At 38.0% G+C, this 16,622-nt stretch overlaps 1 protein-coding gene across 2 annotated transcripts in view; it reads right to left on the minus strand.

Moving 5' to 3' along the window:
- LOC131435037 (leucine-rich repeat neuronal protein 3-like) overlaps positions 1-16,622 on the minus strand; it is a 584,845-nt gene that overhangs the window by 1,883 nt on the left and 566,340 nt on the right. The gene's annotated exons all lie outside the window — the stretch shown is intronic.

Genomic DNA, 16,622 nt, shown 5'->3' on the forward strand with positions numbered 1-16,622 from the left:
TTTTGTTTCTGTTTTTTTTTCTTCTACACTCGTTTCTGACCAGCAGACAGAATACGTGACTTGACACTGTGAGCCGGTGCGGTATGGGAAGCTCGTGGCATGGTCAGTCGGTCTCCCGGTGGTCGATCCCGAATGGGAAGCACGAAATCGACACTAATGCCCAGACTAATCTTGTTGTAATGCGGTAAAATTAATAATAAACGATCCGGATTTTCAGCGTGCCGTGTTGCGTCATTGAGGCTGTTGTGGAAAACGATGGCACCTGTTTGACTATGAGGGTAAGTGAGTTTTCGGATTAGACGAACGGTTGGCTGTATATAAAAACAGTGTTGGACAAAGCAATTAGCTGGGTATACGAGAGAGAGAGAGAGAGAGAGAGAGAGAGTGAGAGAGAGAGAGTGAAAGAGAGATTTTTTATGGTGGGAAATCGAGTATCCACTAAACTGCCCATACTCGCATATCAGTCCCATATCGATTTTCGCCAATATTGAGTTAGCTTGAGGAATGCAATCCATCCTCAATATATTCTCAGAAATTTCAATAAAAGTTGACGGTTTGTTCTGTAAATCTGTCCCATATGCAAAGTACTCGCATATCAGTCCCATTCAGTGCAAATTTCAAAAATTTCATTTGTTGCAAGGTGTATTACCGATATTACATGTAATAATACCACGACTTAGCATTAGGTAGCACAATAAATAAAAATATTTGAAAATAAAATTTTAATCGTCTTTTTCTCGACATGCCGATTTTCCATATGGGACTGATATGTAAGTATGGGCAGTAAAGACCATATCTAAAAATTTTATTGAAAAAATCATCTAGGAAAAACATGTAGTATTGATACCGCCCGCTGGGAAACAAATGCTTAAGGAGCAACTGCATCTTAACATTAAACGTGTGCATTTACTTCAATGCAATAAGATAAATAATGTTATTTACATCCAGTTTTACAAAGAGTTGGATGTAATTCAATTCGCTAAAGACAATAATAATGTGCACTATGTGAAGCATGAAAACATCAAGTACAACATTCCAGTATATATGGAAGATAGTGCTATAGAAGTGCGTGTGCATGATCTTCCCTCAAGCGTCATCGATCCTTATATTCGCAAAACCATGTTCCAATACGGAGAGATTCTCTCTATCGAAAAAGAAAAGTGGAAGAATTTTTCCCCGGTATTCTAAATGGCGTACGTTTGTTACGCATGCGCTTGAGGAGGCCTATACCTGCTTATGTGACATTCGGTCAGGATACAAGAATACCGTGCAAATCACTTGTTACCTATGACAATCAGATGGCCACATGTCAATATTGCCAAAAAGCTGTTCACTACGGTAAGCCATGTGATAAGCCGGAGAAGGAGACAACTATACCAAAGGACAACGGTGCTTCCTTCACATCAACCCCAAGCAACCCCAGTACACCTGTGACAGTCACCAACAACAGTGAAGTGTTTCCTCTTCAACGAAACCATCCAACGTATCCCCTATAGAACAAAGTACACCAGCTGCAGTTAACAGCTTACCATCCAACCAAGCCATGTTGTATGTTCGAGTATGTACATTTACGAGCCGACGAAATCTGTTGATACAGAAAATCAAGTGTCGCATTGGAATGTAGAGTACCCTGGCTTTGTTTTGCCTCTGTATGGACTTCATGATTGGCTAGAAGTTAAAAAATATGTTCCAAGTTGAGTTCGTTTCTCATATTTTTGCCTTTCTCATATAGAAAGGTTATGCAATCACTGTGAAAACCGACTTTTGAACCGAGGCCCGGAGGGCCGAGTGTCATATACCATTCGACTCAGTTCGTCGAGTACGCAAAATGTCTGTGTGTGTATATGTGTGTGTGTGTGTGTGTGTGTGTGTATGTGCGTATGTGTGTATGTAACGTTTTTTTGCACTAACTTTTCTCGGAGATGGCAGAACCGATTTTCACAAACTTAGATTCAAATGAAAGGTCTTGTGGTCCCATAGAAAATCCCTGAATATTATTTGAATCCGACTTCCGGTTCGGGAATTATGGGGTAAAATGTGCAAAAAATTGTGAAAATAAGTGCACTAACTTTTCTCAGAGATGGATGAACCGATTTTCACAAACTTGGGTTCAAATGAAAGGTCTTGTAGTCCCATACAAAATTCCTGAATATTGTTTGGATCCGACTTCCGGTTCCGGAGTTATGGGGTAAAATGTGCAAAAAAATGAAAATATGTTTTCTAGCTTTTCTCATAGATGGCGCGACCGATTTTCATAAACTGAGGTTCAAATGAAAGGTCCTGTGGTCCCATACGTAATTCCTGAATTTCATCTGGTTCCGACTTCTGGATCCGGAAATATAGGGTAAAGTGTGTTAAAAATTGTATACCATCACTGAAAAGGACGAAAAACCGTAAAAAGTTTAGTAAATCGACCTCAAATCTTCTCCAATTAATAGTTTTTTTATCAGCAGACGGTCAAACAAACCGATTTCGGTTATTGTTTTTAGGAATCGAAGAAAATTATTTTGAAGAATACCACAGTATTATATATGATAGTATGATTGATATGAGAAAGGCATCATTACACCACTAGGTGGATTAAAACAGGTTTTTTGATTATGTTATACTAACAGTTTCAAATAACTAAAATAATATATTCTCACCATTGAATTGATGTAAGTTATACACTGATGAGAAGTGTGAAAACATTACGAAATACGTACCTATATTGAGACGTTTATTATACATGTTCAAAGTGCTGTGTAATAGTAGAATTCAATGGTGTATGTATGTGCACCTTCTTAAGCATTTTTTAACACGCAATTTTCTCAGAGATGGCTTACCCGATTTCAACAAGCTTAGATTCATTTGAAAGCTAGTAATAAGCCATTGGTCAAGTTCGAAGATCGAATGACGGCGACTACTGGTATGATACGATGGTATAAGTGACGTAACCGACAACACGCCTTGTTTTTTACCGCGAAAGTTTCTCAAACCGATTTTAACAAGCTTAGACTTATTTGAAAGCTACTGTTGGACCATTGATTAGGTTCGAAGATCGAATCGAAGATCGACTTTTGGTTCCGAAGATATGATGGTATAAGTGACGTAACCGACTAAACGAATTGTTTTTTTTTTCTACCGCACAATTTTTTCGGAGTTTGAACTAAATCGGATTTGAGCTAAATCAGATATGAGTAAGGGATGCTACCCGGCGGTTAAGGTTTGCAAATTTTCTATTTTGAAAATCACCATAGGGGGCAGTACATGAGATTTCCGAAAACGAAACTTTTTTTGTGATGCGCAAACGATCGCTTATGAGAGTTTTTTTTAGTCGGAAATTCGTATCAGATTCATAGATTTTTTCGAATTTTCACATATTTTGTCGTGAATACTACTTACTTTACTATGGGGCGCCTTTTCAAATTGTACCCTCTGAGACAGTGATAAGTTTTTGTTCGTGAATGTCTCTTGTTGTATCTAACGAATCAACATAATTTTTGCTACATGCCATCGAAAATATGATCACAATTTTATGATAAAATTTTTAGTTGTGTGACATAATCTCAAATAATTCAAAATTAAACAGTTTAGTGCAAATCTAGAACTGTTTGATTAGATTTGTGCACTTTCCGCTGTGTAAAATTCACAGTAATCGAGATCAAGTGAAGCCTTCTTTGTTTTTGCGAAAAATGTTTCCTTCTGAATGATAGAAACGGATCCATACAGCATTTTGATAGTTTCTTTCAATGAATTATGCAAATCCAATATGAAATAATCGACATTATATCAACGGCTGCTATTTTTGTAGCCGTTAGGAGCGCCCATTAGTGAAAAAGCTACAAACGGAATCATGTAAAAAGAAACCTCTTAACAAAAATTGGATCAGTTTGGATTCTATCGCCACTGCAAGCAGATGTATTTTGTTTCGTTTGCAAAGCTAGTTTCGCTTCCGACAAGAGCGATTATGTCACAGCTGCTAGTCGTTTGCATTGGAGACATAACAACGAAAAGGGGACAACGGTGGAGAACAACACACAAAACCAGCCGTTCAAATGGCAAATGGCTCGAGATCAAGTGAAGCCTTCTTTGTTTTTGCGAAAAATGTGAAAAAGGGGAATGCTTGAGTAATTCATACAATTGATCAACTAGTTGATATTCGGAAGTGTTAAGAATCATGTCAGTTGTTTTCGTATTCACGACATCCAGTTATGTCTCTGACATTACCCACCCGCCTTTTTTACTCTTGTGCAAGTGTCCATTAAAAAGTTCCTCTTTTATTTTGAAAACATTTTGACCCGAGAACACCAATCAAGAACTCAAAAACCATAAGAACAAGTGCTTAATACACCAAAATGATAGAAAACAAATAACCTCTGATGATTTATGATTGGTGGAGATTGGCAGATAATCATGTTGAATCGAGTTTGATCACGAAATTGAACGGATAGAAAAACTTCTCACTGTATGGCCTCGGGAAGCCCTAAATTCAAGTCTATGAATTATGCAATCGTCGGTTGCTGGTTGATTCAGTACTTGATTGAAAGAGTCAGATAATTAAATTTATTTTCTTGCTTCATCTCGGTTGGAATAAACGTCCAGGATCACTGCACCAGACGTGCATGTGTGGGTTGCGGGATAATTTTCCTACAGAAGTGGGTGTGCATTTAGATTGAAATTAAGCTCCTGTTATTCGTACCCTGGGCTGGGTTTTCTCGGTACGGATGATGACTATCGAACCACAACGGAAGCTATTGCTTATTGGAACTAAGTGTTGTAGCTGTAAGTTCAAGCGAGTGATTTAATAATGGAAGAAATTATCTGTTCGAGTAACAGAGCAAAGGAAATATTTATCGGATCTATGTTTAATAAGTTACAAGGTATGCAGAATGACATATTTTCGAACAAGTTATGGTGGGAAGTGATTAGGTTCTATGAAATAGATGAATCACCAAGCGCCTGCATAAGTATGATGACTTCAATACAGACGCTTGTTGTTACAAATTTGTTCCAAACGAAGATGTCAATTAGAAACGAATTGTCATTTTGTATTTGATCAGTTGCAACAATAGAAGTTTTGTCACCCTTGTTGGAATTCCCCCTATCTGCGCTCTGTATGCAAACAGCTGTTCCATATTCGAACCCAATTGTGTACACGTTTGCTGCAGTGCTGGATAGCCTACATAATCGTGAAAATTGCATAACTCTACAAGGGAAATCAAATACTCTTGGCAGTTGGTAAAGCAGTTTGCAATCAATATTGAATAAATTTTAATGAATTGCTTGGAGAATTGTTCATTGTGTTCCAAGAAACAGAAGCTTGTGCTAGATTTCTCGTATGTGTGCCATTCTAGCAGATGATTCGGTACTGGCGGCTACTGATGGGTTTCTCTGCAAGCAAATTGCTCAATAAGGGATATGAGCTCAGATTATTTAATTAGTAATCAGTAGTTTGTGTTGATCTGGAAGGTTGTATGGTTGGGTCCTGTTTGTGTGGACAGGTCAGTAAACAATGAACTATTCAACCCCACCGAGGGAACATTTTCGGATTTCAATTACAGGAAAAATAATCTTGTTTAAAAGATCCAATATAACACAATTTTGTGCAGGGCAATCGAGCAGATTAAGCAGGCTATATAACTTCTGCGTAATCCAATCTAGCAGCAACCATGAATTTTTGTGCCGGGAATTTCACCCGGTATGACGCTCGCATGTGTAGCATTTTTTATTCATCTTCCGTTCGGCATTCGTATTTTATGTGTAGTTATTGCTACCATAGTCACTGCTGTTACGGAAAAAAATAGACCGGATGAGAAAATTGTGCAAAACTATGTTCAACGTCACTTTTGTGGAGGTTTCCATATAAACAAACAGAAAGCTTTCGCATCTTCTTTGAACACAACCCGCAACCCACAAGTCATATTGATACACATGCACCGAACCATCCGACCAATATATCAATGATTCCTGATGGTAGTCAGACCTTCGCAGAATGGTGATATGTTTTTTGTTGGGATGCGCAACAATTTGAGCCGAGGGAAACTTTTTTTGTGATCATTCAACATAAATCAGTTTTCAATCAACCACTTGAATGTTGACAAGATCGAAACAACGGAAACAGGCGAATTTCTTAAGTAGATAGTCGGCTCTCCTTTTTCTATTTAAGTTTGTTTCATAGTTTTTATTGCGATGATGCCACCATAATAGAATTGTTTCGAAGCAAGTCATCCAGTTCTGAATCAATTATGGCACTCTATCTTCTACAACGGTTCCCTAAAAGTAAGGATAGCAATAACAACTTCAAAACAAAAAGCAATGTTCGTAACAAATGCTGATAGAAGTCCGATCTTGTTAGTAGTTAAAATAACAAAAAAATATAACTTATCAATAAATCAGTTTGATGATGATAGAGACGATGATCATGTTCGTGCTCATCTGTTTATTTTTAGTTCACTTTCACGCCTTTTACAAGACAGTGGATCAAACGAAATCGCTTACGTTCGCGACTAAAGAAATGAATAACTGTATAGTATACTGAACAAAAGGACGATTTCAAAATGAGCAAAAGTTATCGGCGCCGGATTCACCACGAAAAAATATAATTGTTGTTAACTTAAGGTAGTGCAAAATTCGACCTTCGATGCGAGAACTTGAAGGTTCACTGAAGAAGCAAATGTATCTTGACTTTAAATCATTGCATTCGCTTCAATTCAATTCAATTCGCTTGATACAACAACAGTGTGGAGCGTTTCCAGGATCCAATCACAACATATCAGTTTGTGAAATTGACGTGTTTATGGATGTCAAACGTTAATGATAAAGTTCCACGGAAAGCTCGAGATTCGTCCCATCGAAGAAGCAAAGCGGGGAAAAAAATTTTCCGCATGTACTTATGAAGGCTTTACATTCTTATGTGACTTTCGGCCAAAACACAACGGCCGTATAAATCGCTTGTCATTTACGAGAATCAGAAGGCTATATGGCAATAATGAGAAAACGCTGTTCATTACGATAAGTGCTGTGCTTAACAGGACAAGAAGCAATCTACATTCAAGGACAACGGTGATTCTTATACTTCGTCCCCGAACAATCCCATTACTTTTGTGACAGTCATCAACAAAACTCTTTCATCAATGAATGGTTAAGAATTTTATTTACAAAGTTAAAACGTGGAGTTTTCTGGTGAATAGATTTAATTTACTAATGTCGTTTTCGCTTGAGAAAACTGAAACTTGACCATCAAGCGAAAACAACATAATATTCATGATCAAAATATAATGATACCAATAATTGTAATTAAACGTGATTCGACACATGGTCCAGCAATGTTAACGATCTTCTATTACGTTTTTATTCTTCCGAAATGACCTCACTATTATAAACTCGAGCCGTTTTTTAGGCGAGGGATATGTATGGCATGAAAAAAATCTGCATAGTACAAAAAATTCGCATTGAAAAAACTAACTTAACATTGAAAATTCGTATGAAAAACCGCACAACTTTGAAAGTTTGCATAAAAGAAAACAAACTTTTTCGTTGGCTAAAAAATGAATGAAACTTCTAGATCCGATATTCTGGTATTTTGCCAAAAAAAATTTATGAAAAATGTCGACTTTGGCACCTAGAAAAATTAGGAGATATTCGAAATCGGAATTTTTTATTTGATACCAAATTATATTAACGAAAAGCATGAGAACGTTGAGATCTGTGTTATCTAAAATAAATTTTTTTGAAAAATGTCCCAGAAAGTCGATTACAAAATTGTTTTTCGAGATAACCCTAGAACTTAATGTTTCGTTCATTTCTAAGATAAAACAACAATTCCGCGTAATTGAAAATTCGCATAAAAAATCGCAAGACTTTGATCAATCGCATAAAAATTCCGCATAAAAAAGAATTGAATGTTAAGCAAATGTGACCGTCACGGTTTATTTCCATATCGTAATATGACTCTCATCATGTAACGAGCACAATTTGATAAGAACTTATATTATCATTTGTTTTACGTTTCGTCTTCGACTTATCAGTGCATTAGCAGTTTATGTTGAACTACTAATTTCACCTCGTGGTTTAACATTATCCGCTAAGCAAACGTGAGGTAAACGCTTCCTGCATATCACTCGATTATTTAAATTTGATTTACTTTTCGTCTAAGTGCAGTATAGAGGATTAGGGCCAAGACTCAAACAAGTTATTGGCAAATTACATTTACGTTGCGCTTGTTTTGCGGTTTATGCTAAGGCAATCATCCAAGCACCATGCGCGAGGGTGGTTTTAGGAGATTTTCGATGGAAATTTGAGAAAAACTTGTCAAAACTAAAAACATACATCCCTTTGAAAAACTTTTATCTATCAGCAGGGCAAAAACGACTGAATAACTCAGAGGATTTTCCGAGTGTTATCAAAAATAGCTCTAAAAATGAGTGTTTTTGTAATATTTCACAATTATTACACACATTCAAATTGAAGCGGATTTTCTTCAGTTCATTGCAAAATTGATCTTATGTTGTGGAAAACTAAGAAAACTTTACGAAACTAACATTATTCCGTTTATAAATTGAATTAGCATCGTTGCGGAATATTTTGTATTTCATTTAGTACTTCCAAATCGTCAAAATACAACGAAATATGTTATATGAAATTTGTGAATTTTCCATGAAAAGCGTGGAAAGCTTTCCCAAAAATGTGTCTGAATGTAATCCTTGCAGCCAGAAAAAGGTTTATTCGAAAAAAAATTTTCTTATCATCGCATTTTTTTTTACCAAATAATTGTGAAGGATCACAAAAACACTCATTTTTTAGAGCTATTTTTGATAACACTCGGAAAATCCTCCGAATTTTGATGGCCTTGAACTGTGAGTTGGCATGTGCAGTTCAACATAAACTGCCAATGCACGGATGAGTCGAAGACCAAACTAAAAACTGTTGGTGATTGCTGAAAATTTGACAGAAGCTGCTCGATTTTTATCTATATTGTATACAACATTTTCAATCCGGTAGAAGATGCGGTAGAAGAAGAATTCGAGTGTCTCAATGCATGAACCTCGAGAGAATTTTTCTACATTTCTTCGCTCCACTTCATAATATGAGTATTTCATGGCCCTTAAAAAAAATTTCAGTCTGATAATTATCGCCGCTGTGTGGAATTTACCAAGAGAGAATCGCAAGTTGACAATTATCGCAGAAAATCGAATCGATGATTCGACTTGATGATTCTCATACTAGGTTGCAATATTTAAAAACCCTTGTGTGGAGCATTCACATACATTTTCATAGACACAACTTGTACAAAGATTATATGCACATAGTTAGAATAAGCGGCAATAGTATAATGATTCTATCGCAATTATCCACTGCCCATACAGAATCGAATCGCGAAACGAGAATAAGCGACCGTTTGTTGCTTCAGAGAGAATCCCCACAGCAGCGTGCTAGCCGTTGATTCTCAGACGGTTCACCGAGAGAAATTCGCTCTCGCACTAGTGTCTATTCTTTGTTAAATGTACCATGCCGGTTTTTTTGTTGTTGCGATGATTTCCGATTCTCTTTGATGGCACTGGTTTAATCGTGGAAGAGTTGCGAGTGAGCATTCTTTGATACGATAAAAGCCATCCTTGCTTAAAACAAATGAAAATTGTATTGTGCGGTTGGCGCAAACGGAATATCGTTTCTACAAATTTGATGAAAAGGGTGTGTTTTCATGCTATGATATTACACCATGGTTAAAAGTTTTCGGATCATGAAATGTTTGGACTTATTCCGCTTTCGTTAAACGTAGAGTACCTTACATTGATAAGTATAACTCCAGGCGTACTACTACCACGATGCTCTTTGCATCATAAATTTAAAGTTTATGTCTTGAAACATGATATACGATTGAAGCGAAATGGTATGATGAACCTAATTGCCTTCGAATAACAGAAACGCAAATTTCTTCTAAAGATAACTTAATCAGTTTAAATCACAACTAATATTGAGAACTGCCAAGCACACGTGAGTCGTACCTCATGAAACCAATTTCATTTCAAAATATTTCAAACATTAAGATGCTACAACAAAATTATATAATCATTCATGATTCATGGGAGAAGAGTTATTGCTCATGATCTGGATCAATTTCATCATAGAAAACAGTTATCATGACTTCACTCATTATAGTTAAACTGAGTATACTATTTCTTTAAAATTTTTAGAGAATGTAAAGCTTCTTATGAATTATGATTAATTATAATTAATCAATTCTAATTATTAACACTTGCGAATGATCGTCTGCCAGATGAGGAATTTCTTTGCAATTTCGATAATGTCTTTTTTCGAACATACTCCAGAACATCGAATTTTGACTTGGCCCATTTTGGACTGTTTCTGAATTGTTGCAGTTCTGCTTATTGAACCTATTTCACGATCGCTTCTTTCCCGTCTCCAGGGCTCTCAGATGCTTCTAAAATGTTCTCATAATACTAGATACAGTTTTTTTTTCATAAATACGTTTATTTCATAGGCAATATATATATATATATATGTTTTTCTTCGTCGTGGCATCCACAATACATAGTACATAGTACTTTAAACATTTCGAATATCATATCAATATTTTGGTATTCATTAGTTAATCTAAACACTGTTTTTATCAAGCGATTTGCTATTATAAATTTAATTAAATAAAATACATTCACATTGTACATGATCATATAACTATTCTGAGTTTGTTAGTATCAGTTCATCAGTTTTATTTAATATAGGATAGCTGGCTGTTGGTTGAATTCATGGAAGAGAAAACAGTCTAACATAAAATAAAATTTAAATTGGAATTCCAATGGACTTAATGAAATGATAAAGAAGTTTCATGAAAGGAAGGTAACGACAAGCAAGAATGTCGCGAACTGGGACATTGGATAGTCTACCTTGGGTACGCAGGGAATTTATTAGTTGAGATCTGACATCACGATACTCCACGCATGTCCAAACGACATGATCAATATCGCGATAACTTTCGCCACAAGCACAATGATTAGTCTCGGAAAGTTCAATTCGAAGGAGATGTGCATCTAACGTGTAGTGATTGGACATGAGTCTAGACATCACTCGAATGAAATCCCTACTCACATCCAGTCCCTTGAACCATGCCTTTGTCGATATTTTCGAAATAATTGAGTGCATCCACCGACCCAGATCATCTTTATACCAAGTAGCTTGCCAGCTGGCAAGTGTTCTTTGGCGAGACGCGCTATAGAATTCGTTGAAAGCCTTCGGTCTCTAAAAAATTTCACTCTCAATAGCACCACGTTTGGCTAAAATATCGGCTCTTTCATTGCCTGGAATGGAGCAATGAGCCGGGACCCAGACTATTGGGATTTGATAATTATTATTCAATATGTCGTTCAGGCACAGTTTCATTTCGCCCAAGAAAAGCGGTTCATTTAAGCCAGCTGCGTTTGAGCGAATGGCTTCAATTGAACTCAGATTATCTGTGAAGAGAAAATAATGGTTTGGAGATAATGTGACGATTATACTCAAACTATAATGAACTGCTGCTAACTCTGCTATATAAACAGATGCAGGTTCTTGAAGCCGAAACATTATTGTTGAACATACCAAACCTAGTAGCATCTTAAATTCGTGTAAAATAATTTCTCAGAGTCAATATGCCTGAATTAACTTGTAAATATTTTTAAGATTTCCATCGAGCGTAGGTGTTCCGGGATTCCACGCACTTCACGCTGCATGGACGTGAGTCAGGGACATTTAGGAGAGTGTCACGGATAGGAATATATCTTGAAAGGTTGATTTCCTGTGACATATGGTTAAAATATACTGCCATGAATCTTGTTTGAGATTGAAGCTCAACTAGCCTTTCGAAGTTATTAATAACCAGGGAATTCAGTACCTCACATCTTATTAGCAGTCGCGACGAAAGCTCCCAAAAACGATCCTTCAATGGAAGAACTCCCGCCAGAACTTCAAGACTCATTGTATGTGTTGAATGCATGCAGCCTAAAGCAATTCGCAAACAACGATACTGAATTCGCTCTAATTTGATAATATGAGAGTTTGCAGCGGAACGAAAGCAAACGCATCCATATTCCATCACTGAAAGTATCGTTGTCTGATACAATTTTATTAGATCTTCCGGATGAGCACCCCACCAAGATCCTGTTTTTGTTCGAAGAAAATTTACTCTTTGTTGGCATTTTGTTATCAGATACCTAATGTGTCCTCCTCACGTGCATTTGAAATTAAACCACACCCCAAGGTATTTGAAAGTCAAAACCTGTTGGATCATTCTTCCCATTATATGAAGCTGAAGCTGCGCGGGATCATGCTTTTTTGAAAAGACGACCAGCTATGTTTTTTTCGCAGAGAATTCGATACCCAGATGAACAGCCCAAACGGACAAGTTATCTAAGGTATCTTGCAATGGTTTTTGCCGATCAATAGCTTTGGGTCCAGTAACTAAAACCACGCCAATTGTCTTAGTGTACATGGGGTTACAGCTGTCAATGTTGTTTACATAGAAATTATACAGGAGCGGACTGAGGCATGAACCTTGCGGGAGACTCATGTAGCTAATTCTAAATGTTGCCAAATCGCCATGTTAAAAATACATGCATTTCTCTGACAAAAGGTTGTGCAAATAATTATTTATAATCGCTGGAAGTCCATGTTGATGGAGCTTGTTTGAAAGAACATCAATGGAAACTGAATCAAATGCTTCTTTAATGTGTAAAAATACAGATGCCATTTGTTGTTTTTGAGCGAAGGCGATTTGGATGTCAGACGAAAGTAATGCAAGGCAATCATTTCTACGGAAGCCAAACTGAGTATCTGACAACAAACCGTTCGTCTCGACCCAAGTGTCGAGACGTCGAAGAATAATTTTTTCGAGCAATTTTATGATGCAGGACAACATTACAATGGGTCTATATGAGTTGTGGACTAGCCACAGTTGTATTTGCAAATTCTAAACAATGGCAGATCTCGGGATTATGATTGTAAGTGCACATATTTTTTCCAAGGGAAATTGTTTGCTCCAATGACATGCCTGGAACAATACACTAGGAGTAAAATAATGCTACTCTAAATTTCAGATTTCTTTTTTATACGTTTCGAAAGTTACAGAAAAAGTTCGGTGCGCCATTTTTGCCCAATATACTCTTCATGCATGCATGAAGAATTTCACGTGGAGTTGAACAAGACTGCCCTAGTCGTAGTTTTCTTTGAGAATTTGATAAACACTCCAACAACACATGAGTTGGGCAGTCTAAGAACTCTATAAAATTTTGCACCTACGATGCGAATGATTGATTCATAGAAACCGGTATTTCCCTGATACCCCATCGAGTTCCATTTAACAGTGACCGCAATAGTAAATCTTCGTTGTTTATTTGTCTTCAAACACCAGCGTCAAGCATAAATCATCACCACTGGATGGTCCATTAGTTTTCTAATTGTGCACTATTCACACATTGTTGGATATTGATTCCGACAGCACTTTCGAGTGACGATGGAAGCACAAAGAGTCCTGCACTAACAGTGTTGTAAAACAACAGCAATAAATATCTTATCCCTAACTAGAATCTCCACGCTTCCGACATGTGATCCTCATCTCGGCGCTCAACACCGGTCAATAAGACTCTAGCAGCATCTTACTGATCGGGTAAACACACGCTCGAAAGAGCTCACCCGCCCCGGACTAGCAATTTACTTCGATAAACACATTCATCTTTCGTATCTTTAGCACCGAGACCCGGTGAAATGGCTTCTCGGAGGGTAATAAGTTATGGAAAAACTCAAACAGCAAACAATGTTAAGAACGCTTCAGGGCGGGTGGGCGTTACTACGTTCAGGTCAAACAACCATCGGTCCCCTCCATTATCTGTTACATAAATCATAATCCTGAAGTGAGGATCTTTCCCATGTTTTCGACCCCAACCGCCGGTAGAGTTGGATCACAAATTGACCCTTCCGACAAATGCATCCTATCACTGGTGAATTTTCCACGTGATGGTTTTAAGCCTTCAATCAACGCTCTACCGCCTTGTCCGGGAGGGGCGGGAAATCGTTGACTTCCGGATGAACACAACCCTTTCGCTGAGTTGTGGAACTTACGAGAAATAATACTTTTTTATCCCGTTTTAACGGTCGTGAGAGCAACGATCCCCCGAGGCGAGGTCTCGAATGTTCGGCGAAATGCTTGAATCGAACCAGCCGAAAAGTCAACCTGAACAGCACGGAAAGGGTTGATTGCTTGGAATGGTCGATACACATTGTGTTGTGTGTACTCAATAAATCAAACCATCAAGAGTGACAAAAGTTTCAGCTTGTTCCCCATCGGGAAGCGCTAAATTTATAGTTCTACAAACGTCTATCGTCCTTGCGTCTGGATGGGGCATACCGGATGCATGCATCGCCAGCTCAAAACGGGAAGTGCACTCATTGTACCGGCAGTAAGTGTCGTCAATGGTTCTGTCATCCCTATCATAATGGAAGGAAATTGCCAGTTCGCGAACCGAACGAAGCAGGAAAATTGCTCCAGCGATTCGAGGACGGGATGCGCCTGACGGTGTTCGTTGATTGCATTATTGCACTTTTGTTTGGTTGCTGCCAATCGGTGCGGTAATGTCTTGAAGCTTCCGTTCCGAGCGATTGATTTTTGCCGAGTTTGTGTCCGTGTTACATTTGTTTGTCAGCTCTGTGTGTTTATGATTATTTGTCTCATCAGTTTTGAAGTGCTAATACATGAGTCAATTTCAATTTTAACTGATAAGAACGATTGAATTGAATTAATTTACCGTAAATCAAAATTAAATATGTCGACATAAATGGAAACATTCGAATACACTAAACTTTAACTATCCAATCTCAAATAGCTTATACTGATTAAAGGCTTGGTGAGTAAAAACAATGCTCAAACATTTCCGAAAATATTGCTTCAAACGTCATACATTTTGCCAAACACCTCTGTGTGCTGAGTCCATGAATCTTATTCAATTATTCATACACTGTTTCAGTTGGAACAGGACTCACCTTGCCAGTTGCGAAATTTTCTTCACATATCAGCTCCAAATAGATAAAACACACTGTACCTGTTTAAAGGGTTTGCTTCAATTTAATCCCAGACACTTACACCTTTACATGGAAGTCAGATTTGATACCCTTTTCAAGAAACTGATTGTATGTATAGTTAGCACGACAGACACCGACAGCGACTACGAAGAAGACGACGACGATGACAACGACGAGAACGACGATGAAAAGTTATTGAATGAAATCTGTTTGGAAGCAAATCGTCGGGAAAGTTCCCCTTCCATATGTTCCCGTCCGAACATTCCAGCTCAGGCATCTCCAGCTACTTCGGTAAGATTGATGTGGATACGAACTAACCCCAGCTGCCAGTGGCAATCCACCATCAGCAGACTATACTAAGATTGTTCGGTTTTATTGTTTGACATTTTGCGCTTGAAATAAATTCTTGACAAGGAAAAACTTTCCGACAACCATCGGCTACCGCTCCGCTCCCGTTTGATCCTAGGAAAACTTTGCGCTGAAGCTGGGAGTGTGTCGGTGTGTGGTTTATGTACGGTCCTCAATCAGCAAGGCACTGTTGTCGAAATCTCATCAGATATGCTGCCGAGATGTTGGAGCCGAGAAAACAATCTTCCCTAGCCGAAGTCGGTGCTGGATGGCATTCACGGGCTGGCAGCAGATCGATAAGAATGTTGCACAACGAGATGAACAACATTCCTCCTCTGCGTCCTTTCTAACGTGTTCATCATCACTACTTGCAAGGTTCGCCAGGTAAATCATTTGATGGGATTCCACTTGATGTGTAGCAGGCACCGGCAGTCCCAGTAGTAGTCCCAGAAGTACCAACCAGCTGCTGCCAGGTGATAGAAGTCCGGATAATAGTTTTATATCGGTTCAACTTTGCCCTTCTCTTTGGGTGGTCGACATCCAGTCACCGGTACTTGGTTGACTGGGAGAGATACGAGTGTTAGCAAAGAAGCTTATGTTAGAAAAGGAAAACTCAACCTAAGAGCTTTATGTGAATGGAAGATGTGTTCCATTACGAGCGAATGGATGACACGTGCCCAGAAAAATTTTTGCCTAGATGCAATTATTTTACTCTTAAGTTCCTTATTTTCAGAATATGGAAATATGCTGATGTAGTTCTGTTTGTATCTTTCAGGGTCGTATGTTTCTCAAATAAATTCGAACAATGTTTAAGGACTGCTCTGGAACAAAATGAGACACATAAAACTCCCAAAATTGTTATGCTGAATTTTATTGAAAATTTCAGGCAGGCCCGTACACAGGATCTCGTTTCGGGAGGGGCCCAAAGATAAAAAAATAATGTTACTGAAAATTACTGATGTACCTAATTTTCAGTGTGCCTTTTACGGGTGTTTTTAACAGACACTTTAACAGATGTATCAACACATCTTGTACGCTAAGACAACTTGCCGACGACAGCGTTGTGTCTATTATAGGACCCAAAGCTGCCGATCTCCAAGGACCATTACAAGATACCCTCGATAACTTGTCAACATGGGCTCTTCAAATGGGTATCGAGTTCTCTACGGAGAAAACTGAGCTGGTTGTATTTTCAAGGAAGCACAACTACAGCTTCAACTAGGGGG

This window comes from Malaya genurostris, chromosome 3 (genome assembly GCF_030247185.1).
Source record: "Malaya genurostris strain Urasoe2022 chromosome 3, Malgen_1.1, whole genome shotgun sequence".
Classification (NCBI taxonomy): Eukaryota; Metazoa; Arthropoda; class Insecta; order Diptera; family Culicidae; genus Malaya; species Malaya genurostris.